The sequence below is a fragment of the Miscanthus floridulus genome, chromosome 9 (genome assembly GCF_019320115.1).
Source record: "Miscanthus floridulus cultivar M001 chromosome 9, ASM1932011v1, whole genome shotgun sequence".
Classification (NCBI taxonomy): Eukaryota; Viridiplantae; Streptophyta; class Magnoliopsida; order Poales; family Poaceae; genus Miscanthus; species Miscanthus floridulus.
In genome coordinates this window covers 61,653,051-61,676,700 of record NC_089588.1, presented here as the reverse complement: position 1 = coordinate 61,676,700, position 23,650 = coordinate 61,653,051, and the positions used below count along the sequence as shown (strand labels likewise).

At 45.1% G+C, this 23,650-nt stretch overlaps 1 pseudogene; it reads right to left on the bottom strand.

Moving 5' to 3' along the window:
- Positions 1-539: 539 nt before the first annotated feature.
- Positions 540-3,644, bottom strand: LOC136480008 (putative disease resistance RPP13-like protein 1; annotated as a pseudogene).
- Between the last annotated feature and the right edge of the window lie 20,006 nt (positions 3,645-23,650).

Genomic DNA, 23,650 nt, shown 5'->3' with positions numbered 1-23,650 from the left:
AGGTACTTAAGGGAAGGCAAGCCACCAAGTTTTGGGAGGTGTTTGGATTCACCATGGCATATTGCTATTCTGCTCAACATGGAGAAGGAAGTATTTCCTAGCCAACTAGGGTATTTTCCAGAATCGTAACGGTGTATACTCAGTTCCCTTAGGTTGTGATGCGGTCGCAAGCTGTCTAGTAGTTGGTTGTGCGGTATGTTCACATGTTTTTCATGCAAATCTACAAGGACAGTGACCCTCTCCTCCATTAAAGCTCAACTTTAGTGATCGGAGGTGCTTTTTCCTCTGCAGCTGGGCTTCAGTTACATCTTCAACATGGCGAATGTTACTCAATCCACAAATATTCAGCTCTCTAATTCTGTTGATGTTCCTCAGGTCTCTTATGTTCAAGCTACAATGACGTCTGCTAATATGTATACCAGGCAAAGTATGCAGACGAGTTAGGTGCCTAATTCCACGGAGTACTAGATTCTGTACATGATGAGAAGTAGATTTTCCCTCAAGTCGATCAATTTGTACAAACGAATGGTGTAGCAGTTTCAGGTTCCCACGCCATCATGCAGTGCCATGCCAAGGCCCATGCTATGGCTTATGTCAAGAGCTCGCAGCTTCTTACATTTCGAAAATAATGCTTCTGGAACTGCATTTGGACTGATATTGGTACAATGTTCAAACACTCTGATGGCTCTCAGAGTATGTGGAAAAACTGAAATGTCAGCTGATGTAATAGCTTTATTTATGGACAGATACCGAACATTTTGTGGAATTTGACTCAAGGTATCTCCTTCAACTCTATGGAACTCTTCCCCAGCAAAAAAGCATGCAAGATCGTGGACAAGATCATGCAAAAGGTATGAATCACCATAAATAGGATGAGGCTGAAGTATTGACCTTCCAACCAACTCCTTCAAATACCGTCGTCCAATTTCGCACTCATCGTCACTTCTATCAGAATCAAGCAAGTCAAGTAATTTCCACAAATGGCACACTTCTTCAGAATCAAGTTCATAATCTTTGGGAAATAGAGAAAGGGCAAGAAAATTTCGTCTTAAGTATGCGGGCATGTGCTTGTAGCTCAATTCCAGTGCTGGCAAAACCTCGTCCCTTGGTTCTTTTAAGTCCCATAATTTACTCTCTAAGACATCCTCCCATCTCCTTTCTTCAGTTTCATAGCGCAACATGCTTCCTAGTGTCTTGATTGCCAGTGGCAAGCCTTTGCACTTTTTAATAATACTCTTACAAGTATTTATTAGGTTTGTTTGGCTGTCAGGCTCTTTCTCACCAATACAGGCAGCTTTGCTGAACAACAACCAACTCTCAAAACAATTTAGGGGATAGAAAGGTATAGTCTGTATCAGCCTTGCCACTACCTCACTCTGAGTTGTAACTATAAAAAGGGGCGTACCCAGTGCAGAGAGCTCCCGCTCTGTGCCGAGTCTGGGGAATCTTTGCAGCTGTCATAGGAGCACAAAACAGCTCCCAGCAGTCTCTTCGCTCATTCCATACATCGTCCAACACAAGGAAAACCTTCCTCTCATTCATTTCTTTTGCTAATTTCCTCCGAAGATCAGCAAGTTCTGTATACATACACTGCACACTTGTTAGGGAAGTAATGATGTTCCTTGTCATTGTTTTGATATCAAAGTTTTCGGACACACAAACCCAGGCATGCTTCTCAAAGGACTGTCTCACCCTTGGGCTGTTATACACAAGTTGTGCTAGTGTTGTCTTGCCTAGTCCTCCCATGCCAACAATAGCCATGACAGAAACATGATTTCCTGCATTTCCCGCTTTACTAGACAATAACTTATCAATTATCTTCTCTTTGTCCTGGTCTCGCCCCAAAATGCTCTTCTCAAATACAACCGAGCTAGTATGTCGCACACTACTAATATCCGGTGTATACCGTCTTTCTCCATCATTCTCTGATAAACTCAAATGGTCAGAGTAATATTTGATATCATCCAACCTCCTGATTAGTTTTCTTGCTTGAAGAACCAAGTCATTAGGAACTTCCACTACACCAGTATCCACCGGATAGGCCTCAGTTTCCTTCATGAAGAAAGAAGAAAAGGCTATGTCAATCGTATGTTTGATATTCTGCTGTCAATCGTATGTTCGTATGTTACAGAACTACATAAACAGAGATCATTGAACCAAATTACCTGAAGGGCGGGCCTGGTGCAAGCGGTAGAGTCTTACCGCCTGTGACCGGAAGGACCCAGGCTCGAGTCGCGGTCTCCTCGCATTACACTGGCAAGGGTAAGGCTTGCCACTGACACTCTTTCCCAGACCCCGCACAGAGCGGGAGTTTTCTGCACTAGGTACGCCCTTTATTGAACCAAATTACCTCCCGGTGCTTGCGCTTGCTGGTTCTGTACAAGCCAGTAGATCGATGGAGGACCTCATAATCATATTAGTCTACAACGTCCTCGATGTCGTACGCGAGCTCCTTGAGCTCCTTGAGCCTCAGCTTGGCAGACTCCTCACGTATGTTACAGTGCTCCTCAGCATCATCCAACATTGCTCGGATCCTATACATGGTTCTCTCGAGCTTCCGCAGCTCCTCCAGATCATCGTCGTGGCTTGCCGTGGATGACGAGGGCACCAGTGAGGATGTTGTAATGACTCACTACAACCCCGACTTAAAATGGTTTATGTACACGGGAGGCAAGTACTTCCAAAACCACTACACCGGTGAGGTGAAACATGTCCTGCAATGTGTTTTTTTGGTCATTTGCTCAGACAGAACATGCCTTCCAGTATTGTCGGCCAGTCATACTTGTTGATGGCACATTCCTCACCAGACAGTACAGAGGCGTGTTGATGATGGTAGCCTCTGTTGATCCGGAGGATCAGATAGCACCAATGGCATTTGCTTTGGTTGAGGGAGAGAACGTTGATTCATGGTCATGGTTCATGCGGCTCCTACATGTACATTTGTTTGGCCCCTCTCGCATGATATGTATGATCTCTGATCGTCACATAGGCCTACTTAATGCTACAGAAGAACATCTTGAAGGGCACCCGCCTCTAGTCTACAGATGGTGCATGAGACATTTCACCGCTAATTTCTAGTGCCATCAGAGGAAGAAAGAGGTTTATGACAAGGTTAAGGCCCTATGTTGTGTCCGTATAGAGCATCAGTTCGAGGAGACAAAGAAAGAACTAGACAAGATGCTAAACAGAGAGCGTAAGGCATGGTTGGAGGGGCAGATGGCAGACAAGCCCAAGTGGGCATTAGCATATGATGAGGGCGGTTTCAGATACGACATCATGACAACCAACTCGTCGGAGTCATGTAAGCAAAAAGAATAAAATAACTATATTGCCTTTCCTTTCATTTTTCTTTTCTTTTATCTTTCCTTTTTTCTTCCCATCTCTGCCTCACCCTTCATCCTATCTGGTCGTCCTCCTCACGCCCACTGCCTTTATCATCCACGCCGCTTGTCCATCAAATGCTGCCTACCCTCACGAGTTTGCCATTGGCCCTGCTCCGCCCGTCGGTTTCCTCGACGCGCAGGCCGCATTGTTCAACGCCCAATGCCGTACTCGCCTCGCCCCTGCCCCGCGCTACTAAGGAGCTCAGGGTCGAGCGCCCAACCCTGGTGACTCTGCTCCTGCCCTGTCCTCAGCAAGTCCATCCCATACACGCCTCGGCATGGGGACAAATCCGTCCACACCCCGCGCTGGATACCAACCGCAGAGGGCGTCTACCGGGAGGACACCCATCTCTTATAGTAGAGCGGACTGTCTCTTGTAGTTTTGGTTCTTATAGTAGAGTGGACTGGCTGTCTCTTGTAACTTCTCTTATCAGCTATGGTACAATGTTTTTATCTCACAACAAACAGTGTCAGTCGGCTTATCAGCCGCAGAAACCATCAGTCAAATAGGGCGGCTATATTTTTTGGCTTCTTCCCTCTCTCCCTCTTCTCTCAGCAAAAAAAACACCATCTTTATGGGTGAAGCGGACGGACACATGGGAAATTTTTTTATTTTTAACACTTTTTTAAACTATTTATAACTCTAACACTGATTTAAAAAAAAACTAACCCTTTTGGCAACGCCTAGGCATGGCAAGGCTGGTTAGTGGAGCGCTGACCAGCTGATGTGGGAGGCTCCGTCATGCCGCCATGCATGGCGTGGCACTGCCACTCCACCCCGCATGGCGCGGCGAGGGCGAATACAGCCTCACACACTGGCCTCCCTTCCTCCTCCTTCCCTCAGTCTATTTGTCGGGTTCATAAACCTGGGGTCCCCAATGGACCCGCTTCCCTACAAAACTCAGCTCAGCAGGCAGCGCAGTGACAGCACGTGCCTGGGCCGGCCCAGATACACAATGATAGGCCAAGACCATGATCCGGTCCCTGACCGGCACCTCTGGCCAAGAGATCTGGTCGGAGCCCCGACCAGAAGGCCCAGATACACAATGACAGGACAAGACCATGATCCAGTCCCCGACCAGCACCTCCGGCCACGAGATCTAGCCGAAGCCCCGACCGAGAGGCCTAGCCGTGGTGGGACCACAGTCCAACTCCGACACCCTTTCTCTGACCGAGGATACGCCGGACCTCTGCTCGTTGCTCTTTCCTGACCAACCCGATCGGGGACAACTAGGAACGGCTGACTAGGGACACCCGCAATGTGTGAGCTCAGGGAGCAGGCGGAGCAGATAAGGTAAGGCGCTCAAGTCAACCGTAATACCGAGGACCGTACCCTATGATGCCCTGCGCACCTGTAGGACGGTGTTGTCGGGCCATGTTAGACGGACACTGTACAGCCTGCCAGATGCATCAGAGCATAAATAGTATTATGGGCGCCATCGTTTGCCGTACCAGGCGAACACTGTACAGCCTGCTAGATGCGTCAGAGCATAAATAGTATTGTGGGCGTCATCGTTTGCCGTACTAGGCGAACACTGTATAGCCTGCCAGATACAACAGAGCATGAACAGTAATGTGGCCGATGGTGGCGTAAATAGTATGGCAGGCGATGGTAGCCACCCCATACCCGATGGTGTGGGCAACAAGACTATGCAACGTCCATATACACTCTCTTTCGCTCTGACTTGTAAGGCCATCCCCTTCAACTATAAAAGGGGATGCGCTCTCCTAAAAGAGGACAACCTGAGGACTCGACGACTCGATGGCTACATAGGCTACCGAACACAGTCTTAACAGTCTCAATAGCTCACAAGCTCGGGCACATAGAGACGCACATAGAGCACATGCTCTGACACTTAGCATACGTTTGAGCCCCCGTCACTCTCTTCCACTCGGACTAGAGTTCGACCGGGCCTTTTACACTCCCACTTCTTTCCTCACTCATTTGTAAACCCACAGCAAACTTTGAGCACCTGGGCTCAGGAATAAAGTCACCAACCGACCTCAACTAGACATAGGGCCCATTGCCTAAACCAGTATAAATCATGTGTCATTGAGTGCTAGGCCACATCCGATCACAACGCATGACAAAACTACAAATATTTACTTGTTGGCCACATTTCACACCGACAGTTGGTGCCGTCCATGGGGAGGATGCCATATGTTTTTTGGTCATCAGATGGCCCACCTTTCCACCATCTTTGGCATGGTGGGCTCGAGTGATACAATTCGCTTTGGCTCGCTGGAGTTTCCCATGCTCTCACTTGTTGAGATGTGGGTTCCTCCCATCTTCGATCTGCTCCAAACCTTCCTCTTCAAAAGCCTGGACTTCATCGCCGACCAGCTCGGCGTACTCTGCCTCCATGAGGAGGCGCTCGTCCCGGCGTCCACTGGAGGAGGAGCACTCTCCATCGGCCCTGGGTCGCTCAACGACCTCGACATCGAGACACTCGCGCTTTGCCTCGAGCCCATGCTAGGCTCAAACCCCACGGTGAGTAACATAGATATTATTCTTCACTCACTTTTTAACACCTTCCGCCAGCTCTCCGAAGGGACCCCGTTGTCCCTACCGTGACCGCCATGTGCGCATGTGCACGAGGGCTATAGAGGATGTTGACGCCGCCCCTCTCATGTCCGAGTTCATGGGGATGGCAGGCTACTCCCCCGTCTCCTTCCACGACCTCATCGATGATGAGGTCGAAAGCGACGGCTCTAGCATCGGCGACGTCATGGCACCTAGCCACCCTGTGTCCTAGGAGTGCGCTATGGTAGACGCCACGGGACAGCTATCAGAGGTGGTGGAGTCTCTACAGACTCACTCCCCTCTGGACCTTGTGCGCATGCCCTGGCACGTGCATAGGAGCACAGCGAGGAGTTACGACAAAGGCGGCAGGGCCAGCCGACATCTGCGCGGGTGCACCCGGCACAGCACACTACGCCACATGTGGGTAACCCAGTGAGCGCCGCTCAGGGTCATGCCCGTCAGGTCCAGTGGAACATCCTAGACAGAGGGGACGATCCCCCTCAGTTTGCTCGAGCTGGCCAGAACATCGCTGCTGCGGTGATGCTTCTGCGCAGCCTCCTTGAGCCTGCCGACCCCTAAGAGCAAGCGATCCACCGGAACCTCCGGGCGTGGGTGGGGACCACTGTCGTTCAGCAGGCAGAAAGCTCCGCGTCGCGACACCGACATGCGGCCTCTTGCCTAGTCGGGGAACTGGGGCTGCACTAGTCGAATCACTCCATCCACTCAACACAGCAGTTGCCGAGCATGGAGCTAGAGGCCATGGCTGTGCCGTAGCCCAACTTGGCGCCCGCTCCACACCGACCACCAGTGCACGAACGGCTCGGGCAGAACCATGATGCTCATAGCATCATCAACAATCGACGCCACGCCCGGCACGATGATGACGCCCATTGAATGGTGGCGAGAGCAGGCGGCGCGAGCCCTGGCCTGACCATCTGACCATCGAGGAGTGCGAGGACACGCAACCTAGGCATGGCAGCTGACCGAATGATCAGAGCCCTAGCCCAGATGGCCTCGGGCTATGGGCCTTTGGTCACCGCATCCAGAAAGTGTTGTTCCCATAGCACTTTCGACCACCCACCAACATCGCCAGGTACACCAGGGAGATGAACCCCGGTATATGGCTTGAAGACTTTCGGCTCGCCTGTCGATCCGAAGGAGTGGATGATGACTACTTCATCATTAGTACCTCCCCATCTGTGTGGGGGAGCATGTTTGAGCATGGCTCAAATTCCTTCCGCCCGACAGCATCCGTGATTGGGCGAATCTTAAGAGGGTCTTCGTCAGAAATTTCTAGGGGACGTATGTCCGTCCTAGGAATTCCTGAGACCTCAAGAGCTTCCAACAGGAGCCTAATGAGTCCCTGTGGGATTACATCCGTAGGTCCTCAAAGCAGTGCATCTCCCTTCCTCATGTCATCGACACGGATGTCGTCAGCGCATTGTAACACCTCGGGTGTTTAAAATACTAAAACCTGACATGTCATCATATGCATTGCAAAGCAATTGGCATTTGGTGAAAACTTTGAGATGCATACACTAAAACGAGTTTATATTCATGTGGTATATGTTGAATTGTATTGTTTGACTTAAATTCAAAGTTTGTTTGGATTTTTGAATTTTTTTCGAGAAAACCTCGCTTTTCAGTATTTAAATCCTACCCTGAAAATCCATTTCAAAATCTAAGCATAATTTGGGGTTGATCCCAAAAGCAAAAGTGTAGAGCTAGGCAAGTTATACAAAGTTCGTTTTTGGAGTTTTTCAAGTTGTTTAGAAAAATTTTGAGTAATTCAAAAAGGCGTAATTCGTTAAATATCCCCTATTTGAATTTAAAAGATCATTTCAAAATCTAGACCGAATTAGAAGATGGTTATAGAAGCAAAGTTGTAGAACTTTTGATTTTGAACAACTTTTGTTTTTGGAGATTTTTGAGTTGTTATGAAAATTTGAGAGTAATTTGTGAATTTTGGCGAATGGCAATTCTGTAATTTGGATGAACAGTGTCCACCGCCGAAGCTACATGGCCGGCGATCTTCGGTTTGCTTCCAGGCGCGGTCGTGGCCGTCTTTGGCGTTGCGCTGGCGCGGTGAAGGCCACAGCGCAGCTTCCTTGAGCTTCTGAGTCGCGTTATAAGAACCGAGACGCCGTCGTCGTCGTTTTTCTCCCTTGCTCTGTTTTTCTAGTCACCACCGCCGCAGCTCCGGCGAGCCCTCGTCGTCGAACCAGCGCCCACGCCATCGCAGCAAAGTGTGTCCCAGCTCCGCTAGTTCCTTGCGCACCCAGCCAGCTAGCTCTAGTCGCTTGATTTCGCCGTGAACTCACCGTTCATCGTTTTCTTCCTCGCGGCCGGCAGCACCACCGTGGTGTGCGTGTCGCCGTGGCCAGCGCGTTACGGTGAGCCTCTGCTATTTCTGACTCTTGCTTCAGCTTCGCCTCGATGCCGTGGTGCTTTGTGCCCGGTTGATTGACCATTTTCTCCACCGCAGTCGCCGGAGCATCGCCGTCGTCGAAATTTGCTCCGCCGTGACCGCTGTGACCGTCGAACCGTGTCTCCGTTGCTTCTCAGGCTTGGCCAGCGACTCCAGTGTGTTCGGGGTGAGCTCCTGGTTCTACCCACGTTGTTTGTTTCATCGTTACCGAGCTCCTATCGCTGGCGTAGCGCAGCCGCGCTGCCGTGTCCGCCATGGCCGTCGTCATGCTCATGCGCCGCTGTAATTGGTCCCGATTGGGCCACCAATCGACGCGTAGGGGTGTAGGGGTCATTTCAGTACCTTGGTCGTCGCCGTTGAGCTCGCCGTCGGCGAGTTTTCGCCGGTCAGCGCGCGTGTCGCCATGGTCAAAGCGCGACGTAGAAGATGACATGTGGGGTCCGATGTCAGTGACTCAGCGTTCTAAGTGGATTTTCTATTTTTCAGAATTAAATGAATAGTGCTGTAATTTGTTATTTTTGTGTAGAATTATTTAGAGCTCCAAAAATTATGAAAATTTTTGTGTGAATTCTCTATGATGTATATTATATAACAAAAATTTGAAATATTGATTTTCAGTATTTTTGGGGTATGATAAAAATTGCTCAATTAATTAATAAATGACTTTCCATGATTTTTCTAGGCTTATTTACTTGTCCAAAAATTATGAAATTTGTTTTGCCACTTAGTTATCATGTAATGAACATTTACTAAAATTTTGAGCTCAATTAGAATAAGTTGATTTATTTCATAATTTTAATTAAATAATTAATTCATAAAAGCAAATAGTAACCTTTAGTGATTTAGGTTTTGTTTGTAATTTTGGATTGAGTGATGACCTTGGGTCATTTGTTGATAAGGATCCTTGGCAGTTGATGTATGTGTTACGAAAAAGATTTAGTTTGTTTAACTTGCAACTGTACCGCGAAGGAAAGTTGTATTCAAATTGTTAATTTTTGTATCCATCATCGAGCATCATGTTTCGTATTCCGCATCATGTTAAACATAGCATTGTTATTACGTGTAGTGAACGAAGGTGAAAACGTGGTAATTAATCAAGTTATCGGGGAGGTTGATCCGTCTGTTGAGGTCGGATCGAATACTTGTGTGACGTCGCAGGAATCGGACTTTTCCATCAACGAAGGCAAGCCCCGGATGCATACAACCCTACCTTGTGTTTTACAAATTAATTTTGCTTTTGCTTTTCGTTACTGCATTAAGTGATTAGGAGTTAAGTAAAAGCCTAATTGGTGCATTACCCCCCTTGTTATTCCATATTTACCATATTACCAATTTTAAACTCGTATATGCCTAGTTTTGCTTAGCTATGCGTAGAACGATGAAAGTCAGGTGATTACCTGCCACCTGCAAGTTTTAAATGGAACATTGGTTAATTATGTTAGCATGTGATATGGGAATGTGGAGTAATAAATCTAGACCGGGCGGACTCGGTGTGTGTGAGCCACAAGACATGGAGGTCTTGTGAGCGGGTTCTTTCCGCCTGTGTCGATTAAGGCATGTCCGTTGTTGAATTGCATGAGGTGAGAATTTGTAGTACTAACCACATACTCCGGTAAGCCTGAACTTGGTGATTCTGTTACGAGAATGGCTACTCGCGCACTGGGAGTGGAGAGATGGCGGGAATAGCGTGTACCCACGTGGCTATGGGCTGGATTGGTGGAGTACTGTATTCTCGGGTGGCGCGGACCCGTTCTTATTTCAGAGGATCCGAGGGTAGGTTGGTATATGCAGGTCAGGGACCTGCATATGTCGTGTGGTCTGGAATCCCCAGCTAGGTTTATAATCGGTTCGAATCGTCGTTGCTCCTCGGTTATGGAGACTCAACTCACTGTTCATCATCGTAGTACTAATAACTGGAACTCAAATAAGGCTTGTGAAGGTGTTGGATATGAAGTTTCATGATCTCATCATGGATCGTGTCAGCTTTGTATATGATTTTATGAAGCTTTCTATATAAAGACTTTTGTTAAAGAGCTTTTACGCAAAAGAACTTTGATTATTGCTAAAACCATACCTTGAATCCCTGAGCCTGCATTCCTGAGTTATCAGTTCTTATTTCGGTTAAGTCTTGTTGAGTACTTTTGTACTCAGGGTTCGTTGACCCTTGTTGCAGGTGAGCCTCATGAGCAGATCTGTTTTGGATCGTGCTGCATGACAGTTGTACCTTGTGATGACGACGAGAAGTAAATGTGTGGCCCTTGGGCAGGGCAATCTCCTTGTGTGTTTTATATTATATTATAATGCCACTCCACTACTACTATGTTTTGTAATAATTGTCGAACTTAGTTTGTAAGGTTTGAAACAACTGGTTTGTAAACTATGTTATCGTAAGACTTCCGCTGTTTTTACTCTGGTGTAGATATTTGAATAAATGTTGTAATACTGCAATAACTCTGTAACGTGATCCTGCTCGGAAATCGTGGATGATTCGGGGTTCCCCGAGGACACCCGACAGTCTTTTTAAGTTATTGGAAACGTATGCATAAATGTCAAAGGTCATCGGACAGTGACAGGTGCATGTGGGCCCTATAACTTAGGAGGTTCTGCCACACGCATTCCTCTCTGGGACAACCTACAAATCCTTGATCCACAAGCTCAGCTATGTGAAGCCCCATACCACCTACGACTTGCTCGACATCACCACGAACCACACCTCTAGCGAGGAGGCGGTCGGGGTGGTCTTCAGCGGTGGTCAGGACTGGGGCAAGCCCAAGTTTGAGGACCAAGGCGAGTGCCCCACCACACTAAAGGGCAAGAAGAACAAGAAGGATCAGCACCGACCGGCCAACCCAGCTTTGGTCACCACGGCCGACCACGTGAGCAAGCAGCCCCAGCAGGGCCAGCCCGACCACTTCGACAAGCTCATGGAGAGTCCACGCATCAACCACGCCTATCTTGTCAAACACCTCTACAAGGTCTGTGAGCTCTTTAAGAGCTTCCTGCAGCAAGCCGCCAAGCCAAAAGAAGGGAAAGGCAAAGAGGAGGTGGCCAAGAAAGGAGGCGCGGTGGGCAAGGATGAAGATGGCTTCCCTAACCCCGAGAATGCCTCATGATCTTTGGGGGATCCAATGCCATCCACTCCAAGCGCCAGCACATGGTACGCTACAGAGAGGCATGTGCCGCTAAGTCGGCCATCCCCTCTTTCCTTAGCTAGTCGGACTCCTCGATTACTTTTGATCAGAGAGACCATCCTTCCCACGTCGCCCGACTGGGTCGCTACCCGCTCATCATCGACCCCATCATCCGCAAGAAGCACATCACCACGGTCCTGATGGATGGAGGCAGTGGCCTCAACATTCTCAATGTCGACACCCTTGGCACCATGCGCATCCCTCGGTCAGAGCTTCGCCCAGTGAGCTCTCCCTTCCACGGCGTGATTCTAGGGACGCTGGAATACCCACTCAGGCAGATTGACCTGCCTGTCATGTTTGGCAACCGCACCAACTTCCGCTCGGAGGTCCTAACCTTCGAGGTAGTGGACTTTCTAGGGTCCTACCACTCCATCTTGGGGCGGCCATACTACGCCAAGTTCATGGCGATCCCCAACTACACCTACCTCAAGCTAAAGATGCCGGGGCTAAATGGCATCATCACCATAGGTAACACCTTCTTGCACTCCTACATGTGCAACCGTGAGCATTACGAGCTCACCACTGCCATCATCAACTCCACTGAGCTCCCGAAGCTCAGGAATTCTATGAATCCAGCAGTCCCCGATCGCAACGGGCAGACCTCCTGTAACACCTCGGGTGTTTAAATATTAAAATCTGACATGTCATCATATGCATTGCAAAGCATTTGGCATTTGGTGAAAACTTTGAGATGCATACACAAAAACAAGTTTATATTCATGTGGTATGTGTGAATTGTAGTGTTTGACTTAAATTCAAAGTTTGTTTGGATTTTGAATTTTTCGAGAAAACCCTGATTTTCAGCATTTAAATCCTACCCTGAAAATCCATTTCAAAATCTAAGCATATTTTGGGGTTGATCCCAAAAGCAAAAGTGTAGAGCTTGGCAAGTTAAGCAAAGTTTATTTTTGGAGTTTTTCAAGTTGTTTAGAAAAATTTTGAGTAATTCAAAAAGGCGTAATTCGTTAAATATCCCCTATTTGAATTTAAAAGATCATTTCAAAATCTAGACCGAACTAGAAGATGGTTATAAAAGCAAAGTTGTAGAACTTTTGATTTTGAACAACTTTTGTTTTTGGAGATTTTTGAGTTGTTATGAAAATTTGAGAGTAATTTGTGAATTTTGGCGGGTGGCAATTCTGTAATTTGGATGAACAGTGTCCACCGCCGAAGCTACATGGCCGGCGATCTTCGGTTTGCTTCCAGTCGCGCGCGTGGCCGTCTGGGCGTCGCGTTGGCGCGCTGAAGGCTTCGTCGTGGCTTCCTTGCGCTTCCTTGGTCGTCCTATAAAGCTCTGGAGCCGCCGCCGTTCTTCTTTCTTCGTCCTCTGTTTTTCCCGTCGCCACTGCTCCATCTCCGGCGAGTCCGTGCCGTCGCTGTCATGCTTCACCGTCGCTGATAAGCTAGTCCCAGCTCCGCCTAAACCTTGCGCGTCCATCTAACCCACCAATTTGGCTTGTCTTCACCGGGAACTCGAGTTTCATCGCCTTCTTCCTCGCGGCCGGCAGAGTCCCCGTCGAGCGAGCGCCGTCGTGGCCAGTACTCTACGGTGAGCTTCTGATCTCGGGAAGCATTGTTTCAGCTTCTCCGTGATGCCGTGGTGCTTAATATCTTGTTGATTGCTCGTTTTGTCTGCCACAACCACTGGAACACCGCCGTCGCCATTGCTCGCACCGCCGTGATCGCTGTGAACGCCGCCTCGCTTCACCGTTGCTTCTCCGGCCTTAATTCTTGCTTGAACGTGTTCGTGGTGAGATACTGGACCTTCCCATGCCCTCTGTTTCCCCGTTTTCGGCTTCATTTCGCCGGCGTAGCACTGCCGTGGCACCGCGTCCGCCATGGCCGACGCCAAGCTCGTAACTCGTAGTAATTCATCTAGCTAGTGCCTTTAGTCGATGCGCCGTGATGATGTGGTCATTTTGGTACCTTGACCGTCGCCTTTGGACTCACCGTCGGCGAGTTTGCGCCGGTCAGCGCCGTCGTCGTCGTAGTCAACACGCGGGAGGTAGGTGATGACATGTGGGGTCCGATGTCAGTGACTCGGCGTTCTAAGTGGATTTTCTATTTTTCAGAATTAAATGAATAGTGCTGTAATTTGTTATTTTTGTGTAGAATTATTTAGAGCTCCAAAACTTATGAAAATTTTTGTGTGAATTCTCTATGATGTATATTATATGACAAAAATTTGAAATATTGATTTCCAGTATTTTTGGGGTATGATAAAAATTGCTCAATTAATTAATAAATGACTTTCCATGATTTTTCTAGGCTTATTTACTTGTCCAAAAATTATGAAATTTGTTTTGCCACTTAGTTATCATGTAATGAACATTTACTAAAATTTTGAGCTCAATTAGAATAAGTTGATTTATTTCATAATTTTAATTAAATAATTAATTCATAAAAGCAAATGGTAACCTTTAGTGATTTAGGTTTTGTTTGTAATTTTGGATTGAGTGATGACCTTGGGTCATTTGTTGATAATGATCCTTGGCAGTTGATGTATGTGTTACGAAAAAGATTTAGTTTGTTTGACTTGCAACTGTACCGCGAAGGAAAGTTGTATTCAAATTGTTAATTTTTGTATCCATCATCGAGCATCATGTTTCGTATTCCGCATCATGTTAAACATGGCATTGTTATTACGTGTAGTGAATGAAGGTGAAAACGTGGTAGTTAATCAAGCTGTTGAGGAGGTTAATCCGTCTGTTGAGGTCGGATCGAATACTTGTGTGACGTCGTAGGAATCGGACTTTTCCGTCAACGAAGGCAAGCCCCGGATGCATACAACCCTACCTTGTGTTTTACAAATTAATTTTGCTTTTGCTTTCCGTTACTGCATTAAGTGATTAGGAGTTAAGTAAGAGCCTAATTGGTGCATTACCAACCTTGTTATTCCATATTTACTATATTACCAGTTTTAAATTCGTATATGCCTAGTTTTGCTTAGCTATGCGTAGAACGATGAAAGTCGGGTGATTACCTGCCACCTGCAAGTTTTAAATGGAACATCGGTTAATTATGTTAGCATGTGATATGGGAATGTGGAGTAATAAATCTAGACCGGGCGGACTCGGTGTGTGTGAGCCACAAGACATGGAGGTCTTGTGAGCGGGTTCTTTCCGCCTGTGTCGATTAAGGCACGTCCGTTGTTGAATTGCATGAGGTGAGACTTTGTAGTACTAACCACATACTCCGGTAAGCCTTAACTTGGCAATTCTATTACGAGAATGGCTACTCGCGCACTGGGAGTGGAGAGATGGCGGGAATAGCGTGTACCCACGTGGCAATGGGCTGGATTGGTGGAGTACTGTATTCTCGGGTGGCGCGGACCCGTTCTTGTTTAGAGGATCCGAGGGTAGGTTGGTATATGTAGGTCGGGGACCTACATATGTCGTGTGGTCTGGAATTCCCAGCTGGGTTTATAATCGGTTCGAATCGTCGTTGCTCCTCGGTTATGGAGACTCAACTCACTGTTCATCATCGTAGAATTAATAACTAGAACTTGAGAATGGTTGATGAAGGTGTTGGATATGAAGTTTCATGATCTCATTACGGATCGTGTCATCTTTGTATATGATTTTATGAAGTTTAAATTGTTGAAATAAAGAATTTTGTTAAAGAGCTTTTACGCAAAATAACTTTGATTATTGCTAAAACCATACCTTGAATCCCTGAGCCTGCATTCCTGAGTTCTATCAATTTTTATTTCGGTTAAGTCTTGTTGAGTACTTTTGTACTCAGGGTTCGTTGACCCTTGTTGCAGGTGAGCCTCATGAGCAGATCTGTTTTGGATCGTGCTGCATGACTATCGTTCGTTCTGACGATGAGAAGTAAATGTGTGATCCTTGGGCAGGATGTTTATTTTGTGTGATATGTCTATATTAATTATGCCACTCCACTACTACTATGGTTTGTAATAACTATCGAACTTAGTTTGTAAGGTTTGAAACTACTGTTTTGTAAATTATGTTATTGTAAGACTTCCGCTGTTTTTACTCTGATGTATATATTTGAATAAATGTTGTAATACTGCAATGACCCTGTAACGTGATCCTGCTCGGAAATCGTGGATGATTCGGGGTTCCCCGAGGACACCCGACAGATTTCTTAAGTTACCAGGAACATATGCATTGTTGTCAAAGGTCGTTGGACAGTGACAAGTGTATGTGGGTCCTATAATTTAGGAGGTTCTGCCACAGAATGGTATCAGAGCGATCGTTACAAGGTTTTTGTTGTATTGTTTTACAAAAACTTCAAAAGGATTTGGATGACTAAATTTAACTTGATAATTTGGTCCACATTGCTTCTGACTTATCTTGTTTCTTTCTCACCATTCCTTATTTGATTAAAAGGGTCTTGTGTGGTGGAGTAGTAATCATACTATGCCCTATATAAAAATAAATGTTGTTTATGTGTATTATAAACTTTGATGTTTTTGTTCGTAAGAACGATGCATGCATCATGAATAATTCACTTGTTACTTCCTTCACCTCTTAGTCTGGAATTAAGTAGTGAGTCTGGTTGGAGGAATGTAATCCATCTTAGTTACTTTTTAGACTTTGATCAAATGGTCTTACTTGGATTAAATTGGTTTCCTACAGTATGGCTCGTGCCAAGATGACGCCCCGTAAGTCCACTGGACCCAAAGGAGTTCCTCGTCACCAACTTGCCCCTAGAAATGATGGTGCTAGCAGTAGCAGTTCTAGGCCTGATCCCCAAGCAGAGATACAGAGGATTTCTGTAGAATTAGCACAAGCTACTAGAGATAGGGCTTTGGATGCTATACAATTAGGAGAATTACAGGATCAATTGAGGCGTCTCACCACCGCACACAGGAACTGCGAAAGCATGTTAGTTCGTACGGTGGAGGGACAAAATGAGGCTTAGCATAGGGAAGATGTAGCTAGAGCTAGAACTCATGAGCTAGAATTCTATGTAGAAGATTTAGAAGAACATAATACCTATCTACATGAGGAAGTTCATAGGCTTAGCAATCTACTAAACCCGAATCATGAGCCTCAAGCTGATGCCATGGACCCTGGTGTCATCCTTGCCGATGAAAGTGAATCAGAAGAGGAAGAAGAAGAAGATCCTGAAGAATTAGTAATGATAGATGAAAGTGATGATGAAGGCGGTAACAATTCCGGAATGGATACCGAGCCTGAAGTTTGAAGTAATCACGGAAAGGAGTAGAGTTGTGTAATAGAAGATCTAGTTAAGCTAGTAGTCTTGTTTAGATGTGTTCTTGTGTTTAAATAAGTGGCATCGATGTAATGTGGGTAGTAAGCTCTTTGATCTTTGAATAAAGACTTGTGAATAAAGTTTGGTTTGTTATGAACAGATGCGTCGTACGCGGGGATCGCATATTCCTGGTACTTCACAAGATGATGATGATATCCCCAACCCACCACCAATGCCGACCAATCTGGCTGATGCTATCACTGCATTAGTCAATGTGACTGTGGAAAATTCTCGTTTGCTTCATGAGATGGCTCAAAGTAATCAGAATCAGATGCATGGAAACCGTGGCCGCAATCATAACAGGCATGAGGCTACCTATGTGGATTTCACGGATACAAAACCCCCGGTGTTCACCAAGGTAGATGAACCATTGGAGGCTGATGACTGGCTTAGGACCATGGAGCAGAAATTTGATCTTATTCACTGCACAGAGTTTCAGAAACCGGTGTTTGCTGCCCAGCAACTTAGAGGTGCAGCTGGTGCTTGGTATGCAAATCTGATGGCCATGCAACCCGCAGGCATTCCGTTAACTTGGACAGAATTTCGCACTGCTTTCAGAGCCCATTATATCCCGGAAGGAGTGATGGCTATGAAGCTGGATGAATTCCTTGCTTTGAAGCAAGGAGATCAAACCGTAATGCAGTATGTGGGAAGATTTAATCATCTGTCGCAGTATGCATCTGAACATGTCAATACGGATGCCAAGAAAAAGAAATGGTTCATGAGAGGTCTAAATACCAAACTGCAGACAATGATGACAGCCTGTACGAATATCACTTATCATGAGGCAGTAAATATTGCAATTGCTTCAGAGGCAAAGTATCGGCAGCATAGGGAGCTCAAAAAGAAAAAGAGTGTGCCGTCTGGATCTTTTGGGGGAAATCCGAAGAGGCAGAGGGTGATTTATCATCCAGTACATCATAATCGTCCTCCTTATCGTCCACCACAGTTCCAAGCCGGGCAACAGTCAAATGTCCGTCCTGCTATAACCTATCCGAACTCACAATCAACCAATGCTTCTGGTGGTAATGCTCCAACATCACAGGGTCACTACTATCCGTGTTACAATTGTGGAAGGACTGGTCATTTCTCTAGGGAATGTCCATATCCTAGGCAGGCTAATCAAAATTATCAGAAGGCCTCTGCCAATCAACAACAAGGTCAGGCACCAAACAAGAACCACAATCAGATTGCTCAGAAGGGCAAAGATGAGAGGAAGACAGGAAGGGTTTTCTATATTCAAGCCGGGGAAATTCCTGAAGGAGAGCCAGTGATGATGGGTATGTTTCCTGTTGCCAATCACCCTGCAGTTATACTTTTTGATTCTGGCGCATCGCATTCATTCATCAATAGAACATTTGTCGTGAAGCATGAAATTTCGATTGGGGCAATAAAGGAAAGTTTCTTTATACAGTCGCCCGGGGGACGTCTGTGTACTAAGGAGATAGTATACCAGGTACCCGTAAACCTGGGTGGGCATATTTTTCCCACTACCATGATTATCCTTAAGGATCAGGATATAGATGTAATTTTGGGAATGAATTGGATGTATCAGCATAAGGCTGTTATAGATGCTTTGAATAGGACCTTAAGAGTGAGTTTGCCTGATAGTAATTCTCAACTTCTTATCCAACTTCCAACCCTAAGAAGATCAGTGAGAAAGATTTGTGCAACTACTGTCAAAGAGATTAGAGATATTCCGGTAGTGTATGAATTTCCGGATGTGTTTCCTGAAGATTTACCCGGTCTACCACCTGATAGGGATGTACAGTTTAACATAGAGTTACAACCTGGAACAGCTCCGATTTCTCGGAGAGCTTATAGGATGCCACCTAAGGAATTGGCCGAGTTGAAGACTCAATTACAAGAATTGATTGAGAAAGGGTTTATCCAACCTAGTTCCTCACCTTGGGGATGTCCGGCAATTTTTGTGAAAAAGAAAGATGAGACCCTGAGGTTATGTGTTGACTATCGTCCGTTGAATGAAGTGACCATCAAGAATAAGTATCCATTACCTCGGATAGATTTGCTTTTTGATCAATTGGCCGGAGCCAAAGTTTTCTCCAAGATAGATTTGAGATCAGGATATCACCAAATTAAGATAAAGCCTGAAGATATTCCCAAAACGGCATTTACCACAAGATATGGATTATATGAATACTTGGTAATGTCTTTTGGTTTGACAAATGCTCCCGCTCATTTCATGTATCTGATGAACTCAGTATTCATGCCTGAGCTAGACAAGTTTGTAGTGGTATTTATAGATGATATACTAGTATATTCCAAGAATAAGACAGAACATGCAGAACACCTCAGAATTGTTCTGACTCGTTTGAGAGAACATCAACTATATGCCAAGTTCAGCAAGTGTGATTTTTGGCTTAAGGAAGTGCAATTTCTTGGACATGTCTTATCAGCCGAAGGAGTTGCAGTTGATCCTAGCAAAGTGAAGGACGTGCTTGATTGGAAACCGCCAGCCACAGTTCATCAAGTTCGGAGTTTTCTTGGATTGGCGGGGTATTACCGTCGGTTTATTCCAGATTTCTCAAAAATATCAAAACCTATAACTGAATTGTTGAAGAACCAAGTCAAGTTTGTCTGGTCATCAGATTGTGAAGAGGCTTTCCAGACTTTAAAAAGGCTGTTGACTACTGCACCAGTGTTAGCCCAACCTGACATCGAGAAGCCATTTGATGTTTATTGTGATGCTTCAGGTATTGGTATTGGATGTGTGTTGATGCAAGAAGGCTGAGTCATTGCCTATGCATCTAGGCAACTTAAGCAACATGAAGAACACTATCCTACTCATGATTTGGAGTTAGCAGCTGTGGTTCATGCTCTAAAGATTTGGCGACATTACCTGCTTGGTAATACGTGCCATATGTATACAGACCACAAGAGCTTAAAGTATATCTTTACTCAGTCAGAGTTGAACATGCGACAAAGAAGATGGTTAGAACTGATTAAGGATTATGATTTGGAAGTACATTATCACCCTGGTAAAGCAAATGTAGTTGCAGATGCCCTCAGTCGCAAAAGCTATTGCAATTGTCTGACAGTGAGAACAATGGGTTTGAATTTATGTCAAGAAATGGAAAAGTTGAATGTAGAAGTAATTCAACAAGGAAGTTTGACCAACATAATTGTAGAAGCCACTATTCGAGATCAAGTTATTGTTGCTCAGAAGGAAAACAAGGGTATAGCACATATCAAGGAAAGAGTCAAGAATGGGAAAGCAGAATGCTTCAGCATAGATGATGAAGATGTGTTGTGGTTCAAGGATCGCCTGGTGGTACCAAAAGTTCCTGAGTTGCGGCAGTCAATTCTAGATGAGGCACATGCTACTAGGTTATCTATCCATCCGGGAAGCAACAAGATGTACCATGATTTGAAGCAAAGATTCTGGTGGACTAAAATGAAAATAGAGATTGCTAGATACATAGCAAAGTGTGATACTTGTCAAAAGGTGAAAGCTATACATTTGAGGTCTGCTGGTGAATTACAACCATTACCTATTCCATCTTGGAAGTGGGAGGACATCAGTATGGATTTTATTGTTGGTCTACCCAAGACATCAAAGGGATTTGACTCAGTATGGGTTATTGTAGATCGACTCACTAAGTCAGCACATTTTCTTCCAGTCAAGACAATATATCCTACGATCCAATATGCCAAAATGTACTTAGCAAGAATCATGAGTCTCCATGGAATACCCAAGACTATTGTGTCAGATAGGGGTACACAGTTTGTCTCCAACTTTTGGAAACAATTGCATTCTTCGTTGGGTACTAAACTTCTGTATAGTATAGCTTATCATCCGCAGACTGATGGACAGACTGAAAGAGTTAATCAAGTGCTTGAAGATATGTTAAGGTGTTGTGTCCTTAACTATTCTAATAAGTGGGATGAATGCTTACCTTTGGCCGAGTTCTCATACAACAATAGTTATCAGGAAAGCATTAGAATGGCTCCATTTGAAGCACTCTATGGTCGTAGATGCAGAACATCATTGAGTTGGTCTGAGCCAGGGGAGAGAAGATTCTTTGGAGTTGACCTTGTGAAAGAAACAGAAGACAAGGTTAGACAAATACAGAGTAATTTGAAGATAGCTCAATCTCAACAAAAGAGTTACGCGGATAGAAGACGGAGACCATTGGTATTTAACAAAGGAGATTTTGTATATCTGAAAGTATCACCAATGAAGGGAGTTAACCGTTTTGGTGTTAAAGGAAAGTTGGCACCTCGATATATTGGACCATATCAAATTTTGGAGAGATATGGAAAAGTGGCATATCGCTTGAAATTACCTGAACATCTCATAGCTGTGCATGATGTGTTCCATGTTTCTCAATTGAAGAAGTGTCTCCGAGTGCCTGAACAGAATGTTGAAGTTGAAGGAGTGGAACTAGAACCAGATTTAACTTACTCCGAATATCCTATCCGAGTGTTAGATCAGAAAGATCGTGTTACTCGAAGACGGACAATCAAGTTCTATAAAATACAATGGAATCAACATTCAGAAGAGGAAGCTACCTGGGAATCAGAAGATTACTTGTTAGAAAAGTTTCCAGAGTTTCTAGCGTCAATATAGAATAGAATAATGATAGTTGAGCTCGGTTACTACAAATTGCGTTTTGTAAAAGAACCTCAGTTGTTTTATGGAAAAGTTCTGGATGTTTTTGGATTGACACATTTCCGTTTCCATTACTTACTCTATGGCTTTGAATCTCGGGGCGAGATTTCTTTTAGGGGGAAGGATTGTAACACCTCGGGTGTTTAAATATTAAAATCTGACATGTCATCATATGCATTGCAAAGCATTTGGCATTTGGTGAAAACTTTGAGATGCATACACAAAAACAAGTTTATATTCATGTGGTATGTGTGAATTGTAGTGTTTGACTTAAATTCAAAGTTTGTTTGGATTTTGAATTTTTCGAGAAAACCCTGATTTTCAGCATTTAAATCCTACCCTGAAAATCCATTTCAAAATCTAAGCATATTTTGGGGTTGATCCCAAAAGCAAAAGTGTAGAGCTTGGCAAGTTAAGCAAAGTTTATTTTTGGAGTTTTTCAAGTTGTTTAGAAAAATTTTGAGTAATTCAAAAAGGCGTAATTCGTTAAATATCCCCTATTTGAATTTAAAAGATCATTTCAAAATCTAGACCGAACTAGAAGATGGTTATAAAAGCAAAGTTGTAGAACTTTTGATTTTGAACAACTTTTGTTTTTGGAGATTTTTGAGTTGTTATGAAAATTTGAGAGTAATTTGTGAATTTTGGCGGGTGGCAATTCTGTAATTTGGATGAACAGTGTCCACCGCCGAAGCTACATGGCCGGCGATCTTCGGTTTGCTTCCAGTCGCGCGCGTGGCCGTCTGGGCGTCGCGTTGGTGCACTGAAGGCTTCGTCGTGGCTTCCTTGCGCTTCCTTGGCCGTCCTATAAAGCTCTGGAGCCGCCGCCGTTCTTCTTTCTTCGTCCTCTGTTTTTCCCGTCGCCACTGCTCCATCTCCGGCGAGTCCGTGCCGTCGCTGTCATGCTTCACCGTCGCTGATAAGCTAGTCCCAGCTCCGCCTAAACCTTGCGCGTCCATCTAACCCACCAATTTGGCTTGTCTTCACCGGGAACTCGAGTTTCATCGCCTTCTTCCTCGCGGCCGGCAGAGTCCCCGTCGAGCGAGCGCCGTCGTGGCCAGTACTCTACGGTGAGCTTCTGATCTCGGGAAGCATTGTTTCAGCTTCTCCGTGATGCCGTGGTGCTTAATATCTTGTTGATTGCTCGTTTTGTCTGCCACAGCCACTGGAACACCGCCGTCGCCATTGCTCGCACCGCCGTGATCGCTGTGAACGCCGCCCCGCTTCACCGTTGCTTCTCCGGCCTTAATTCTTGCTTGAACGTGTTCGTGGTGAGATACTGGACCTTCCCATGCCCTCTGTTTCCCCGTTTTCGGCTTCATTTCGCCGGCGTAGCACTGCCGTGGCACCGCGTCCGCCATGGCCGACGCCAAGCTCGTAACTCGTAGTAATTCATCTAGCTAGTGCCTTTAGTCGATGCGCCATGATGATGTGGTCATTTTGGTACCTTGACCGTCGCCTTTGGACTCACCGTCGGCGAGTTTGCGCCGGTCAGCGCTGTCGTCGTCGTAGTCAACACGTGGGAGGTAGGTGATGACATGTGGGGTCCGATGTCAGTGACTCGGCGTTCTAAGTGGATTTTCTATTTTTCAGAATTAAATGAATAGTGCTGTAATTTGTTATTTTTGTGTAGAATTATTTAGAGCTCCAAAACTTATGAAAATTTTTGTGTGAATTCTCTATGATGTATATTATATGACAAAAATTTGAAATATTGATTTCCAGTATTTTTGGGGTATGATAAAAATTGCTCAATTAATTAATAAATGACTTTCCATGATTTTTCTAGGCTTATTTACTTGTCCAAAAATTATGAAATTTGTTTTGCCACTTAGTTATCATGTAATGAACATTTACTAAAATTTTGAGCTCAATTAGAATAAGTTGATTTATTTCATAATTTTAATTAAATAATTAATTCATAAAAGCAAATGGTAACCTTTAGTGATTTAGGTTTTGTTTGTAATTTTGGATTGAGTGATGACCTTGGGTCATTTGTTGATAATGATCCTTGGCAGTTGATGTATGTGTTACGAAAAAGATTTAGTTTGTTTGACTTGCAACTGTACCGCGAAGGAAAGTTGTATTCAAATTGTTAATTTTTGTATCCATCATCGAGCATCATGTTTCGTATTCCGCATCATGTTAAACATGGCATTGTTATTACGTGTAGTGAATGAAGGTGAAAACGTGGTAGTTAATCAAGCTGTTGAGGAGGTTAATCCGTCTGTTGAGGTCGGATCGAAT